General features: G+C 36.6%; 1 long non-coding RNA gene across 1 annotated transcript; it reads left to right on the top strand.

Moving 5' to 3' along the window:
* The first annotated feature begins 1,066 nt into the window (after positions 1–1,066).
* On the top strand, positions 1,067–3,390 carry LOC135779376 (uncharacterized). The gene is made up of 3 exons (XR_010544781.2): positions 1,067–1,323; positions 2,267–2,331; positions 2,703–3,390. It is a non-coding gene; the product is annotated as an uncharacterized lncRNA (long non-coding RNA).
* The last annotated feature ends 14,305 nt before the right edge of the window (positions 3,391–17,695 follow it).

Consider the following 17,695-nt stretch of genomic DNA (forward strand, 5'->3'; position numbering starts at 1 on the left):
ATGTCCCTCTGATTTTAGGGTTTGGTTATGGTTAGGGTTGGGGTTTGGGGTAGGTTGGGGTATGTTGCCCTGAGGACATCAACCACTTAGCAAAATCAGGAGAGCCCTTCTGCTTCCACAAACCCGTCATTTCCTAAATTTGTCTTTCTGAGCTATACCTATCATAATTTATATATATATATATATATATATATATATATATATATATATATATATATATATATATATATATATATATACACTCTAAAAAACAAACGGTGCTATATAGCACCAAAACAGTTGCTTTGGATCGTAACGATAGAAGAACCATTTTTAGTGCCATATAGCACCGGTGAAGAACCAGTGAAGCACCAGTGAAGCACCAGTGAAGCACCTGTGTAGAACCATATAGTGCTATGTAGAACCATATGTGGTGCTATATGGCCCCTATATGGTTCTACACTGGTGCTTCACTGGTGCTTCACTGGTGCTTCACTGGTGCTTCACTGGTTCTTCACCGGTGCTATATGGCACTAAATGGTTCTTCTATCGTTACGATCCAAAGCAATTGTTTTGGTGCTATATAGCACCGTTTGTTTTTTTAGAGTGTATATGAAATTGGAATTTATATTTATATGAAATTGCAATCAGCAGTGTTTGAAAGGCACAAGACTGAAATCAATTGTGTTTTGAATGTGTGGTTCACAGTTTTGACAGCAGTGTGTTAGCATTTGAACAAAGTGCTGTAAATCCACAGTGTTGTGCAGGTTGTGGTTAAAGTCATGGGATAAGTGTGTAAAGTTTTGAAAACTGTGTTCAAGCAATGAAAAATGAACTAGAGTTTGGTCCACATGAACTGCTGCTGTGCAGACTGTAGTTAGAGTTTTGCACATGTGACTCCAGTTGTGCCCACTGTCGTTTAGCAATCGAAAAAAACTGTAAAAAGAAATGATGTGACTTCCAGGAAAAAATATTTTGGAAAAATTGTGATAAATGATGAAGAAAATATTTTGATAAATGATGTAAGCACACAGTTGACAGTACCCATTAAATTCCATCATATTTTTTATTCCTACTATGGAAGTCAATGCACTCTAAAAATGGCTGGGTTATTTTTTAACCCAAAATGCTGGGTTGAGTCTGTTGGGTTGTTTTGCTGGGTTAATTTTTAACATTTTAAACACTTTTTGGGTAGTTTCAGTTTTCTGGTTGTTGGGTTAAAACTGCTGGGTTATTATACTGGGTTGTTTGAAGAGGCTCACGTGCTTCGCGCCTTTGATGTTTGAATGTGCTCAGCAACGGTCGTCGTGAAAGGACAGAGTCACTGGAAGCAGTTGTTTCAAGGTAAGTTTATATGTTTTTGTAAAGATTTCATGAATATAAACAAGATTATAACATTTTTGCGAGACAGCAACGTGTTAATTTATACAGACTAAGACGACGGGTGTAATTTAGAGGAATGACGACTGTTACCTCAGATCGCCATTTACACAAATTGACTCGAATAATCGTTCTAAGATGTTTAATATGGCATATTAATAAAATAAATAAAATCGATGTTACAAAATCCCCATCATACGGTTGATTACGTTAACTCATGGCAATTTCTGTAAGCCTTTAACAAAGCGAGTCAAAACCGGTACCGAGCCGACCTCCGCAACGTTTCGGCTTTTTGTGTCACACACGCGCATAGTTTTCCCAGCTTAGCAATAGCGACACTATTAAATTAAAGTTGATGACAAACGAGTTGCTTTCTTGTCATTCGATATGGAAAGACAGACCGCGAGGCGCGAGCACTTGGGTTAACTTAACCGGCGGCGGAGAATTGCGGAGCCGGCGTCTACTCTGTCACTGAGAGGCAAGGACAAGCAGCACATTCACTTCACAGTCGGTACGGCAGGTAACGCGTCAATAAATGAAAACGAAACAGCGTTTCCAAGAACCGGTGTCTTATATGTATATTGCTTGGTCCTCTCTTTTAAAATGAAACAATAATTTAAGTGTTTGGACATGAACTTGAATACATAAACGCATTTGTCACCAAGAAACTGCGTGTCACTGCGTGTACAGTTTAACAAACATTTATATGTGTTATATGAATGAAGATGTGTTATTGAGTTGTATTTAGTTACTATTCTATATTAATTTAATAATATTTTTGGGTTGTCTCCTGTGATTTTAAGTTTATATTGACAAACCCTCTGATCTGTGGCTGATACTGTATCAGAGATGTTATGTTTTTAGCAGAGATCAGATGTGATGTTGTTTTCCCATTCTTTTTTTCTAGAGAGTGCAGAGTTTTTGTGTCCATCCATTGATGAGGCTAGCAAGACCTTCATACAACTTCAGCCAGTAACTATAACATTTAATAACTCCTATTTAAAATGTATTGGGAATGTCTTAATTATCTGCTGCATTTTATTCTGCAGCACTTTATTCTTTATAGTCAGATCATCCTATTTGTCAGTCTGTGTGGTTTGCAGCCTTTGTTGTTGGCACAACAGTTAAAGGAGTGTAACACCAAAGTCTTATGCAAACCGACGACAGGCCATTGCATTTTTGGGGGGAAAAAATCTCACACGTGGTGGTAATGCGGCCAGGGATGCAAAAGAAAGTCTTATAATTTTTATAAAATGTATAATTCACTTGGCCCACATGGTTTTCTGAACACTTAAATCTGATCATTTAGTTCAGACCACTAAAAGTTTTTTCCTCTTTTGTAGATTGCAACAAATGTGGTGGAAGTTCTTCTCTGGACAGAATCCTCGAAATCCTTTCCTTTATTTCCTGGCCATGGGAAACATGCAACAGATCTCTCAATCTTTTTTCTCTATCAGTCTCTCTGATGGAGCCAATACGGAAGTGACTTAAACTGCAATTCGGCCAAGATGGCGACGGCACGCACCGCCTACTGTAGGCTTCAAAAATGCTCTTCACAACCAATGGGTGACATCACGGACACTACTTTCATATTTTTTTACAGTCTATGGTTTAAAGGCATTTTACGTGCTTGAAAATAAATACCCCAGGCAATGTGCATCTACTGTAGTCTGTCATTTTCCAAATGGATGAATCCTCTGCTGTTCGGTTCCTTTGTACATCTTTGTTCGTGAGGAGTAACTTTAATAAATGAAGTATTTTTAGTCAAATACATTCCATACTCTGAAACTTGGAACATCTGTTCTGTAAAAAACATCTATAAATGATTTTACTTTTAATTTAACAATTACATTGTTTATTTTCTTACACTGCTGCAGTTTTGTTTATGTACATTTCAGTATTTCATTTATATATTGTATATACTTATATACAAATTCTGTCTTAAATTCAAACAATTTGATTTAACCTGTTACATTGTTACTTCAATGTGCATAATTTCTGATATTTAATAAATATATTTATACTTGATGTCAGTAAGCAGCAGTCCTTTAAATGATTTTGCAACTGCCAACTGTAAAAATTTAAGAGTTTGTAGTTATTTTGAAGTCAAATAAACATTTATTTGGTTTTCACAATGGTCTTGATTTACAATAAAGCACATTATAAAAATAACCCAGCAAGAATAACCCAAACCCAGAATATTAATCTCATAAGTGGTTAAAATGACTACACGTTGGGTTTTTTCAACAACCCAACCTGCTGGGTTAAAATGTGTTACCCAACGTGTTGGGTTACTTTAACCCAGCATGTGTTCTGTCCAATATTTACCCAGCGCTGGGTTGCCAATTGGGTTGTTTTTAACCCAACCATTTTTAGAGTGTGGTCACTATCTGCTGTGTGTTTAAACTTTTTTTTTAAGTTGCCCGCCAGCATTTTTTGTGATTTTCATACAAGTTTCACAAAATGTCTTCCAGGAAAAATTTCTTCAAAAAAATAAATAAACATACAAAAATATCAAATGAAAAAACAGACCCTCTGCTTTCAAAAAATATATAAATATATATATATATATATATATATATATATATATATATATATATATATATATATATATATATATATATATATATATATACATAAACACTATACTTATAAACTATTTCTTCAAAAATAAAAAAAATGAGCAAAAAGCTGATTTTTGTTAAGAAGTTTTGTTCGAGATCAGATTCCGAATGATTATCAAAACATACACGAAGTGTAAAATTAATAAAAAAAAAATTTTCTTAATTGAAGAGATAACTCGTTAATGGCGGGGAAAGAGTTAAAAATAAAGGTGCTCTATGATGCCACAGGACAAGGGGTTTCACCCCAGGAGGTCCCCAGAAAATTTCAGAGAAAAGACAAATTGTAATGTTAATTTATTAGGTATTTATATCTCATTTCCTGCTACATACATTCCAGAATAATTTAAATTTGCCTTGACTTTCTGCTGTGTTTTTCTTATTAGAGTCCCCTTTATCTAACGTAAGGTAGAATTTTGTCTCAAACTATGAAACATTTTATTTTCAAAGTTGCTGCAAATAAATTAGAATTCTAAATGTTTGTCTTTAAGTTTAAACATTCAGCTTTACTCTAAGTGTTGCCGACTATATATTTATTAAAATTTAAAATATGAAAATGTTTATATTTATTTTAGGAAGGGGGTCCCTTACAAATGGTTTATCATATTTGGGGGTCCTTGGCATGATGGCATCATAAAGTTTGAAACCCCCTGCCATATAGAAGAACCTTTTTTGGTCGAATCAAGCAGGGGGGTTTTAACTGTGGGCCGGGACCCACTTCTGGGTTGCACAGTGGTATTAGGTTAGGTGGCTGTTGCGGTGAACGACACAAAAACAATTTAGTCTGATTAATGATTAGCAATGACAATAATTTTGATATGATACACCATAACTTATTTTGATATTGCTCTTAAACTTGCACTTCATGAAAAATAAGAGATGGAAGATTAAACTACTCAATTATAATATATCTTCAATTAAGTTACTGTTTTATATAAAAATTGAATATTAATATCTTCAATTATATATTCCTAAAAATATGTTGTAAAGAACCTTTTAGGCACCTTTATTTTTAAAAGTGTAGACTTGCATTTGATGGTCAGACCTAATCCATATCTTGGGACTAGAATATACATAAGAGATAGAGATTTTGTTTCAGGCATTACATGACCACCGATATTAACCTATAGCAACACTTCAGCTTCCACCCAAAATGACTTCTGCATGGACAAACATCACTGTAAAAAATCAATTATTACTCTTAAGAAGCTGTGAAGTGTATTTGAATGTGAGTTGCATTCTGAAATGCTGTCATGGTCAAGTTGGTACAGCAGAAGAAAATGAATAGAAGGATAAAATGAATTTCAAAGGAGCAAAGACAATAAAATCCAAGTCAGAGATGTTAGTATCGGTTTTGAAGGTCGCTGCAGAGATAGAGCGACTTCTATTACAAAAGGTTTAAGTTCAAAAGAGGTGAACAAAACGGGGAAATAGATCTGCAGAGGTGGTCTGAGCAGTCCTGTATCACATGTCTACAGTAAACTAAAAGGGCCATTCTCTGTCTCTCTTCAGTGTGAATGCTTAATTTAACGCTCAGGAGGGGACAGTAGCGCTCTGACATCAATGCCCCACTGTGACATTTCTTGCTCTGCGAGTAATGACAGGGCATGGCAGGAAGTGAGAGGGGGTTAACTGCAAGGAAAAGAGAAAAAAAGATGGTTGAGAAATGGGGGAAAGGTACAGTGGTGTATTTTTATGTAGGTGACTGCATATTTTTAGTGGATAAGTACGTATACAAACAGACCACATCAAACCTTCTGGACCCTGCACTACCTTTATTTAATTTGTGTGGCCCTGGACTTTATTTTATGTATTTATTTATTTATAAGTGTTTTGATGAAATATTTGAGATTTTGCTCTTTTTGTAGGTCACCAATCAAATGTAAGCAAATTCCGAAATAGCACAGAACGTACTGAATTACATGAATTACTCATTGACCAGTACATCATATAGTTAGAAAATAGGTAGTATGAAATTCGGACGTACTCCTCTCACGGGGGTTCACGGGATCGTAAAATGTCTATCGAATGCACATGGTTGTGGCTAAAAGTGATAAAGCATCAGCCAAAATCTTGTGAGATCTTGCCGGATGAGCACAGTTTTATCCTAATCCTTCCCCCAAATCTAACTCTAAACCCAACATTCTACGGGATTAAGGCCGTAGATGTATCCCATCTAGCCAGAACCGCTGTTTTCATCCTAACCCCATCTAGCCAGAATCCTAATCCCAACATCTCGCAAGATTTAGGCCATAGCTGTATCCCATATAGCCAGAACCGCTGTTTTCATCCTAACCCCATCTAGCCAGAATCCTAATCTAAACATCTCGTGAGCTTTAGGCCGTAGCTGTATCCCATCTAGCCAGAACCGCTGTTTTCATCCTAATCCCATCTAGCCAGAATCCTAATCTAAACATCTCGCAAGATTTACACCGTAGCTGTATCCCATCTAGCCAGAACCGCTGTTTTCATCCTTACCCCATCTAGCCAGAATCCTAATCCCAACATCTCGCGAGATTTAGGCCATAGCTGTATCCCATATAGCCAGAACCGCTGTTTTCATCCTAACCCTAGCCAGAATCCTAATCTAAACATCTCGTGAGCTTTAGGCCATAGCTGTATCCCATCTAGCCAGAACCGCTGTTTTCATCCTAATCCCATCTAGCCAGAATCCTAATCTAAACATCTCGCAAGATTTAGACCGTAGCTGTATCCCATCTAGCCAGAACCGCTGTTTTCATCCTAACCCCATCTAGCCAGAATCCTAATCCCAACATCTTGCGAGATTTAGGCCATAGCTGTATCCCATATAGCCAGAACCGCTGTTTTCATCCTAACCCCATCTAGCCAGAATCCTAATCTAAACATCTCGTGAGCTTTAGGCCGTAGCTGTATCCCATCTAGCCAGAACCGCTGTTTTCCTCCTAATCCCATCTAGCCAGAATCCTAATCTAAACATCTCGCAAGATTTAGACCGTAGCTGTATCCCATCTAGCCAGAACCGCTGTTTTCATCCTAACCCCATCTAGCCAGAATCCTAATCCCAACATCTCGCGAGATTTAGGCCATAGCTGTATCCCATATAGCCAGAACCGCTGTTTTCATCCTAACCCTAGCCAGAATCCTAATCTAAACATCTCGCAAGATTTAGACCGTAGCTGTATCCCATCTAGCCAGAACCGTTGTTTTCATACTAATTCTACCCCCAAACCTAACCCTAAACTCAACATCTTGTGAGATTTAGGCCGTAGCTGTAACCCACCTAGCCAGAACCATTGTTTTCATCCTAATCCTACCCCAAATCTAACTCTAAACCCAAAATTGTATGGGATTTAGCCCATACCTGTATCCCATCTAGCCAGAACAGCTGTTTTCATCTTAATCCAAACCTAACTCTAAACCCAACATATGGAATTTAGGCCATAGCTGTATCCCATCTAGCCAGAACCGCTGTTTAAATCCTAATCCTACCCCCTAACCTAACCCTTATCTCAACATCTCATGAGTTTTAGGCCATAGCTGTAGCCCATCTAGCCAAACCAGTGAACACTTCAAAATCTTGCCGGAAGTAGTAAGTCATCCGGGTACTTATTTTTCGTATGCCTACTGTTTATTGGCTATTAAAAATTTTATATAGACGGTTTCATCGGACCCACGTGATAAACGTCTGGATCCGAACTTTACTTCCGTTTTCGTTTTTTTAATGGTCTGACTAGTTGCTAAACTGATCTCTTGAACAAATGACTTGTCGAAAATAACAAATGTTTTGGTTTCCTAGGTAATCTATGTGTTGTTTTTTTGCTTGTTATATAAATAAACTATGTTTAAAGTACTTTGTTGTTATTTATTCTTAGCGGAGTTTACCGGCAGTTACGTGCGGACCGCGACAGCCGCTTGTTTATGTTGTTACTACTGAAAACATTAGGTTTCCAACAGTGTTATGATGATTAGCATTTCACATCATTAGTGATATCAGACTTTTTGACCTTAAGATGACTGCAATAAACCAACCCCCTATATTCTTTATCTTGTAAAGACAGTGACCAGGACTTATTTCAATAAACACACACATTGACAAAGGGATGTTTAACTCTGCAGCTTTACCAGGGTACCTTTACAACGTTAATCCACAGGAGACCTTATTACCTCAAGCCTGTTTGCGTACAATTCAGCTGACGCATTGCTAAAGCTACCACAGGGTTCAGCTACCCAATTATGTCAATAGCTCAGATTTAAAACGAATATGATAATGCAGAAGAAAGTTGCTAACTCCGATATTTTAAACATATTAGCTAACAGGTGCTGTTTTCCTGTTTTCTTGTAATAAGTACGAAGACCGAGCTCAGTTTCTCTTATTGATTCACATCGACGTGCATGTTGAGAAGAGCGCTACTGCACTCAGCACTTATTTTCCAGTTCTTACTTTATTCTGAGCGTGTTGACCCAATCTGTTCTGCATGTAGGTTTTGTTGACGCAGCATAATTTTGCCAGCTTTTTAAACAGGCTCGAAAAGCACATATGGACTTGCAAACACACTTATTAGAAAGATGTGCATAGCTATTTTTATTGTCAACATTTACTTGTGCACAATTATTCGGTTTTCTGGAAAAAGGCATTTTGTGTTGTTTTACTTTTAAAAGAGGATAAGTAATTTTCCAGGTAGGACTGCAAGGGTGGAATGAAGGCCAAACCGAGGGTCTGCACTTGTTCTGTCCTTTCTGTAATTGGCTTTGCAGCTACGTGTTCGGGTTTACAAAAATCAAGCATTGATCCATGCAGTGCCGCAGGCTGTTTCACAGCATTTTTATTGCTCTCCTTGCACCTGCGTAATGTAGGGTGAGAGGAAGTGATGTCATAATCAGTGAGATACACTGTGTCATTACCCATCATGTTAAAAAATACCAATCATGTAAGATTATAACTATGATGGCGAAAAAGGATTTGAAATGAATGAAAGAAATTGTCAGTCATTGATATATTGAGTGAAATATTGAATTGTAAATAAGCAATTTTTATTGTTTTAACATAAGATTTATGAATGCTGCATAAGTTTGTTATTTTTTATACTGTGTGTTGAGTTATTCGGTTTTGTGGAAAGCAAACAATTGTGCCAAGAGTTTAGTACTTTGCATACTGTAATTAATCACAGCACTGCAGCTAATAAACTTTAAAAGTGTTTGATTTTCACTTTAGAAACTGTTTGTCTATCAGGTTGTTTAGTTGGGTACTACCGGGGTGACTCTTGGATCAGTCAGGCATGCGAGCTGAGCACACTTCCGGGCGGATGCGGGTCATTGGATTCAATGGAGCTTCTGTACAGTACAGGAAGAGGTAAAAGTTTAATGTTAAGAGGTTAGTATACTATCTGTTGATTTGTTGTGTTCAGCTAGATTACATTGTCAGAAAAAAATGGTACAAAATAGCACATTTTCTTTCACTGGAGTGGTACCCTCAAAGGTTCATATTTTTTTACCTTTATGGGTATATATTGAAATTTATACCCTAAGGACCTATTGTGTACTTTTTAACTCTTTCCCCACCAGCGTTTAAAAAAAGTTAACAACCAGCACCAGCATTTTTTATGATTGTTAAAAAGTTTAAAGCCTTCCAGAAAATCAAATTTTTTAAATATATAAACATACAATATATCAAACGAAAGAACAAACCCTCTGCTTTAAAAAACAAAACATAAAATTTTATTCCATCCCATCTTCATCTGTTCTCTTTTATCACCTGTCAAGTATGGGTTGGTTTCTTAAAAATACAATATTTTAAGCAAATTTAAAGCTGAGATAATTGATTTTTTGTAAAATACTTTTGTCAGATTCAGAGCGATAATTAAAACATACATAGAGTTTTCGGTTTTTGGATCAGTGGAAGCATCAGTGTTATACGTTGGGTAATATAATAGCAGAAATATGGTTTGCCGTAAAAACTTGTCATTGGCGGTAGAAGGGTTTTCTCTTAATTGACGAGATAACTTGTCAATGGCAGGGAAAGAGTTAAGGACAAATTTTGTGCTGGGTGAATGTTAGGGGTACAAAACATTAAGGTCTTTAAGGTACACTGTAAAAAAAACGTACCTTTTTTGCCATTGGGGTGGTACCCTAAGGTACTGTTTTGTACACTCTAAAAATAGCTGGGTTATTTTTTACCCTTAAAATATTGGACAGAACATATGCTGGGTCAAAAATTACCCAATGTTGGGTTGTTGTTATGCAACCATGGGGTATAATAACCCAGCAATTGGGTTAAAATAACCAGCATTGGGTCGATTTTACATGTGTTCTGTCCAATATTTACCCATTATGGGTTAAAAATAACCCAGCTATTTTTAGAGTGTACATAACATAATAAAATATTGTACCTTTTGGGTACATTACTGTACCTTAACTCTTTCCCTGCCAGCGGTTTTAGAAAAAGTTGCCAGCCAGCGCAAGCATTTTTCCTGACTTTTAATGCCTTTCAGAAAATTTTCTTCTTTAAATATATAAACCCAAAATACATCAAATGAAAGAACAGACACTCTGCTTAAAAAAACCTGTTTCATCCTACCTTCTTATCACCTCTCAAATATGGATTGGTTTCTCCAAAACCCAAAATTTGGATCAAAGGGCTGAGAGCATTTTTGTGAAATACTTTTAATAGAGATCAGATTCAGAGCGATCCTCAAAACATACATGGAGTTCTTACTCTGTCACACGAGGCGTTGCTTCAGGATTGTATAAGTTGCGGAAGAGCCGCCACCTGGTGGATAATAGTGGTATTGTGGATTGCCGGAAATACTCGTTATTGGCAGAGAGGCACTTTCTCTTAATTGACAAGTTAAAGGAACAGTATGTAAGAAATTTATATCAATTAATCATAAAATGGCCCTGATATGTCACTAGACATTAAGAAATCATTTTCATTTCAAATACTTATATCACTCACAACAGTGGTCTAGCCCGGATATTGTCATTTAAAAAGTGGAGTTGCAGCCCTCAGCTGATGTTTATGTTTTTTTGATTTTGTGTATTGGCCAGCAGTTGTGTGATTGCAGTACCAGTTTTGGCCACAATCCTAAATACTGTTCCTTTAACTCGCCAATGGCAGGGAAAGAGTTAAGGACCCATTTTGTACTTTTAAATGTACAATAAAATGTTTGTATTTCACTGGTACAAAACTGTTTCTTAAATGTAATTGGCCCTTAGGGTATAATATTGTACCCCAAAAGGTACAACATTTCAATATGTTGTATACCCATAAAGGTACAAAAAGGTACCTTTGTGGGTACCACCCCAGCAAAAAAAAAAGGTGTACATGTACCTAAAACATTAATACAACATTAAAACATTAATTTATGTTTTGTATATCTATAAAGGTACAAAACTGAACCTTAGGTTACCACCCCAGCGACAGAAAAGGTACAGTTTTGTACTTTTTTTCTGACAGGGTTTTATGGTAAACAGGAAAATAGTACAACCCCAAAACAGAAAAAGTTGGGACACTGTAGAAATTGTGAGTAAAAAAGGAATGGAATAATTTACAAATCTCATAAACTTATATTTTATTCACAATAGAATATAGATAACAAATCAAATGTTGAAAGTGATACATTTTGAAATGTCATGCCAAATATTGGCTCATTTTGGATTTCATGAGAGCTACACATTCCAAAAAAAGTTGGGACAGGTAGCAATAAGAGGCCAGAAAAGTTAAATGTACATATAAAGGAACAGCTGGAGGAGGACCAATGTTTAGGAATGGGAATGTTGTCCTATTCTTGTCTAATACAGACTTCTAGTTGCTCAACTGTCTTAGGTCTTCTTTGTTGCATCTTCCTCTTTATGATGCTCCAAATGTTTTCTGTGGGTGACAGATGTGGACTGCAGGCTGGACATTTCAGTAGTCAGATCCTTCTTCTACGCAGTCTTGACATTATAATTGATGCAGTATGTGGTCTGGCATTGTCATGTTGGAAAATGCAAGGTCTTCCCTGAAAGAGACGACGTCTGAATGGGATCATATGGATCTAGAACTTGTATAAACCTTTCAGCATTGATGGTGCCTTTCCAGATGTATAAGCTGCCCATGCCACACGCACTCATGCAACCCCAAACCATCAGAGATGCAGGCTTCTGAAATGAGCGCTAATAACAACTTGGGATGTCCTTGTCCTCTTTAGTCCGGGTGAAATGGTGTCCCAGTTTTCCAAAAAGAACTTCAAATTTTGATTCGTTGGACCACAGAACAGTTTTTCACTTTGCCACAGTCCATTTTAAATGATCCATGCCCAGAGAAAATGCCTGCGCCTTTTGATCATGTTTAGATATGGCTGCTTTTTTGACCTACAGAGTTTTAGCTGGCAACAGCGAATGACACAGTGGATTGTGTTCACTGAAAATGTTTTCTAGAAGTATTCCAGAGCCCATGTTATGATTTCCATTACAGTAGCATTCCTGTATGTGATGCAGTGCCGTCTAAGGGCCCGAAGATCACAGGTATCCAGTATGGTTTTCCAGCCTTGACCCTTACGCACAGAGATTGCTCCAGATTCTCTGAATCTTTGGATGATATTATGCACTGTAGATGATGATAACTTCAATCTCATTGCATTTTTTCTCTGAGAAGCTCAGAAAACTATTTTTCGCTGCAGCATTGGGGGAATTGGTGATTCTCTGCCCATCTTGACCTCTGAGAGACACTGCCATTCTGAGAGGCTCTTTTTATACCCAATCATGTTGCCAATTGACCTAATAAGTTGCAAATTGGTCTTTCAACTGTTCCTTATATTTACATTAAAATTTTCTGGCCTCTTATTGCTACCTGTCCCAACTTTTTTTGGAATGTGTAGCTCTCATGAGATCCAAAATGTGCCAATATTTGGCATGACATTTCAACATATCTTACTTTCAACATTTGATACACTGTAAAAAAAAATCCGTAGAAATTGCAGCTGGGTTGCCGGTAACTTACCGTAGATTTAAATTTATGTTTTTTACTGGCAAGATTTTGTTCAAAGTTAAATGAACATTAAACATTTACAAGTCTTTGTCTTTACAGAGTAAAACTAAAAAACAGCATCAAGCAAAACATTCTGGGAAACAAAATCTGAAGCAAAAAACAGAAAAAGGTTGATGATGATTTCTCGTTCCCAGAATGCTTTGCATGAGGCTGTTATTGTATAGTTTTATTCTGTAAACATAAAGACTTGTTAATATTTAAAATTTATTTAACTTTGAACAAACTCTTGCCAGTAAATAACATGAATGTAAATCTACGGTAAATTACCGGCAACCCAGCTGCAATTACATTGTAATTTCTACGGATTTTTTTTACAGTGTATGTTATCTATATTCTACTGTGAATAAAATATAACTTTATGAGATTTGTAAATTATTCCATTTCTTTTTTACTCACAATTTCTACAGTGTCCCAACTTTTTCTGTTTTGGGGTTGTATCAAACCTCTTCTAATGTAAGTATTGGCAAAACCAGTTTACACTGTCACAAATGTTTGGAACGGCAAACTGAAACTGTTAACTAATCTGTATGTCTTAGTTTAAAAGTAATACCAATTATGACAATAGCAGTATTCAATTAAATAATTAATTGATTAATATATGTATAAACCGGTAACCAATCCCATTCTCAAAATGCTTTCTACATTTTTTAGAGTAATGCCTGTAATAATTGTGACAGATAGTCAATATGATGAGTTTGTATGACTTCTTTAAAGGTTGTATATTTTCTTTCTGAGGTGTTTGGCACTTTGAGACACTTCCAGCTGGTAGTTTGTGACCAAGATGCCTTGAGCATCCACAAATAAGTGAACAATTGTGACCCTGCCTGTGAAATTATTTACTGTTTTTTACATATAATCATCCTACATAATGCAAAGAACATTCTTTAAAAATATAACCTTAATATTTAAATATTGACTGAGTATAGCCATGTAAAAGATTAAAATTAAAGTTCTCTGTGTGCACATTTTTATATGCGCATGGCACAACGTGATTCACGCACGGTTGTGTTGATGTGTGGGTTCAGCAGGTGTGTGAAATCTTAACCCCGTATTAAATCTAAATTTACCTTTCATTTCCGAGATGATGAATGGAAGATTGAGTATTTATTTATTTATGTAGCTTTACGTTGGGTTTCATGCCGCCTTACATACAGCTTGTTAATGCATTAGTATTCATAGGAACATAACTTTCACCTTAGAACGTGTATATATCACCACCTATCGAGTTTTTCATCTGCTCCCAGTATCACAAATCAGTAAATCTGCCTATAAGGGCCAGTATTTCAAAAGTTTTTTATTAAAACAACCCGGCTGTGCCGTTATAGTAAAATATTAAGATCAGAGCCACATCGATCCTGTCTTCGTATTCCGGTTTGTTCTACAGAATCCAACTTGGCGAACATTAAATTTTTAGTATCTACTTATATCCAGCTGAATAATTTATCAGGCGGTGAGCTGAGTGAATCAGAAAACACTTGATTGTCTGCATGCTGGGGGTCTGGGGAGGTATTGAACCCGGAAAGATGATTTAGACAATGTATTGGATGGAAACTCAGTGGTTACGAGACCATTGCGGAGAAAGATGATCGTGAAGATCACATCTGTAAAACCATTCCTTTACGCAGAATCATCTTGATTCAACATTTTTGCGATAATTTTAATCTGTAATTCTTTTGATATTGAAGAATAAACAGCAATGTAAAAAAAATCCGTAGAAATTACAATGTTATTGCAGCTGGGTTGCCGGTAATTTACCGTAGATTTACATTTATGTTATTTACTGGCAAGAGTTTGTCCAAAGTTAAATAAATTTTAAATATTAACAAGTCTTTATCTTTACAGAATAAAACTATACAATAACAGCCTCATGCAAAGCATTCTGGGAACCAGAAATCATCATCAACCTTTTTCTGTTTTTTGCTTCAGATTTTGTTTCCCGGAGTGTTTTGCTTGATGCTTTTTTTTGTTTTACTCTGTAAAGACAAAGACTTGTAAATGTTGAATGTTCATTTAACTTTGAACAAAATGTTGCCAGTAAATAACATAAATTTAAATCTACGGTAAATTACCGGCAACCCAGCTGCAATTTCTACGGATTTTTTTACAGTGAGTATTCATTTAAAGGGTACCTACCTTGACTATAAAGACTTGTACTGTATTCCTTAATATTTTTATATTTGCCTTCTACTACGAAAATGTATTAATAGAAACACATTAAAGGTAAAGTTTACCCAAAAATGAAAATTCTGTCATCAATTTTTATCCTGTCCAAAGCGAACATGCGTCTTTTTATCATCAACAGTTTAAATAGTTGTCAACACAACATAGCCAAAAGTGATGTTTTTAGTAAGTCACTGAGCTTTAATGCAGATGTGTGACAGATCGGTGATAATCAAAAACCATTTGCAAAAAAGAAATCGAGAAAGAAATGTAGCCTCACCACCTCCTCCTCCTGCCTGCCCCAGTCGTGTGATTGTTTTTACATTACAGCATTATGTAAATATGTGGATTGTGATTTTTCAGAGACCATCTGAGTATTAGGGAAGGCAATCTGGGCCTTTGCAATGAATGCGAGATAACATATATCCACTTGTCATACACAAACTAATGGACATTAATACACTCGTAGCCAAACCCCATCAGCATCCTCGCCCCATTTGCGTGTACCTCCAGGTGTCATTTAGGACGACCTGTGAATAGACATTATTAATGGAGCCCAGAGTGCAGATACAAGGAGCTGCTTAGCCCCAACCCTTAGCGAATATGAATAACAATGGGTGAGGGATCATTACCTCGGCCTGGAGGGAACGTTTAATCAGGTTTCGCGTAATGAAGGCACTTGCCGTAAATCGAGCACATGCATAATGTTCTGCTGACGTGAGCTTAGCATTGCATTAGCTTTTCTCCCACTGCCCCGTTAGCAGGGGTGTAATTGAGTTGAGGAAAATATGATAAAGTCCAGAAGCAGGATCTTTAAATGCGTTTTTAGAAAGAGAGTTTAGAAAAGACAATATCGTTTTTTACCACTGTCATCATTGTACAGTAAAAAATGCTGGGTTTTGGGTCATAAAGGGACGAACCCAACACTTTGGGTTGTAAATTAAACTATTCTGGGTTGTTTCAACCCAAAGTGCTGGGTTGTTTTAACACATTATTGGGTCAGACATAAAACATAATTTTTTGGGTAAATTTAACTCAAGAGCTGCATTTGTCCCTTTTTGACAAAACAGAGGGTTGAAAATAACCCAGCATTTTTTTGTGTAATATTCAATTTTACGATGGTGCGCCAATAAAAGGCTTTCAAAATCCACAGGCATGAAACTGTGTTGATTTTCCCACATTATGGTATTTTCAGTCAAGACACCAAAAATCATAAGAGACCAAGACCTTATAGATGCAAGATTTTTCAAGGCAAGGCTTCATTTTAAGTCAAATACTGTACATTTTTTCTTCTGGTTTTCTTATGGGACATATGAGGTGGGATGTGACATAAAAATGTTGTCCCTTTTATTAGTATTGACTTTGAGTTTTTAAAGGGACACTCCACTTTTTTTGAAAATAGGCTCATTTTCCAGTTCCCCTAGAGTTAAACATTTGGTTCTTACCGTTTTGGGATCCATTTAGCTGATCTCCGGGTCTGGCGGTCCCACTTTTAGCATAGCTTAGCATAAACCATTGAAGCCGATTAGACCATTAGCATCGCGCTCAAAAATAACCAAAGAGTGTCAATATTTTCCCTATTTAAAACATGACTCTTAAAGGAATAGTCTACTCATTTTCAATATTAAAATATGTTTTTACCTTAACTAAGAACTGTTGAATCATCCCTCTATCATCTGTGTGTGTGCACGTAAGCGCTGGAGCGCGCTGCGACGCTACGATAGCATTTAGCTTAGCCCCATTCATTCAATGGTACCATTTAGAGATAAAGTTAGAAGTGACCAAACACATCAACGTTTTTCCTATTTAAGACGAGTAGTTATACGAGCAAGTTTGGTGGTACAAAATAAAACATAGCGCTTTTCTAAGCGGATTTAAAAGAGTAACTATATTTTATGGCGTAATAGCACTTTTGGGAGTACTTCGACTCGGCGCAGTAACACCCTCCCTCTTCCATTATGAGGGTGAGAAGGGGAGCGGACTTTTTCAGTCGAAGTACTCCCAAAAGTGCTATTACGCCATAAAATATAGTTACTCTTTTAAATCCGCTTAGAAAAGCGATATGTTTTATTTTGTACCACCAAACTTGCTCGTATAACTACTCGTCTTAAATAGGAAAAACGTTGATGTGTTTGGTCACTTCTAACTTTATCTCTAAATGGCAGCATTGAATGAATGGGGCTAAGCTAAATGCTATCGTAGCGTCGCAGCGCGCTCCAGCGCTTACGTGCACACACACAGATGATAGAGGGATGATTCAACAGTTCTTAGTTAAGGTAATAACATATTTTAATATTGAAAATGAGTAGACTATTCCTTTAATATTATGCAGCACCCGAAAATAGTCCCCTTGGTGATTTTCAATAGCAAGGGACTATTTTTGGGCACTGCATAATATCATTGCGCCTGTTACAGAGTATAGTTCCTAGCCATATCTAGAAAATCGCAACTTTTAATTTTCTGTTGGTCTTAGGACACGATGTAACTACAGAAGAGTCAAGTTTTGACAAGGGAAAAATCTTCAAACTCTTTGGTTATTTTTGAGCGC

Source organism: Paramisgurnus dabryanus, chromosome 1, assembly GCF_030506205.2.
Source record: "Paramisgurnus dabryanus chromosome 1, PD_genome_1.1, whole genome shotgun sequence".
Classification (NCBI taxonomy): Eukaryota; Metazoa; Chordata; class Actinopteri; order Cypriniformes; family Cobitidae; genus Paramisgurnus; species Paramisgurnus dabryanus.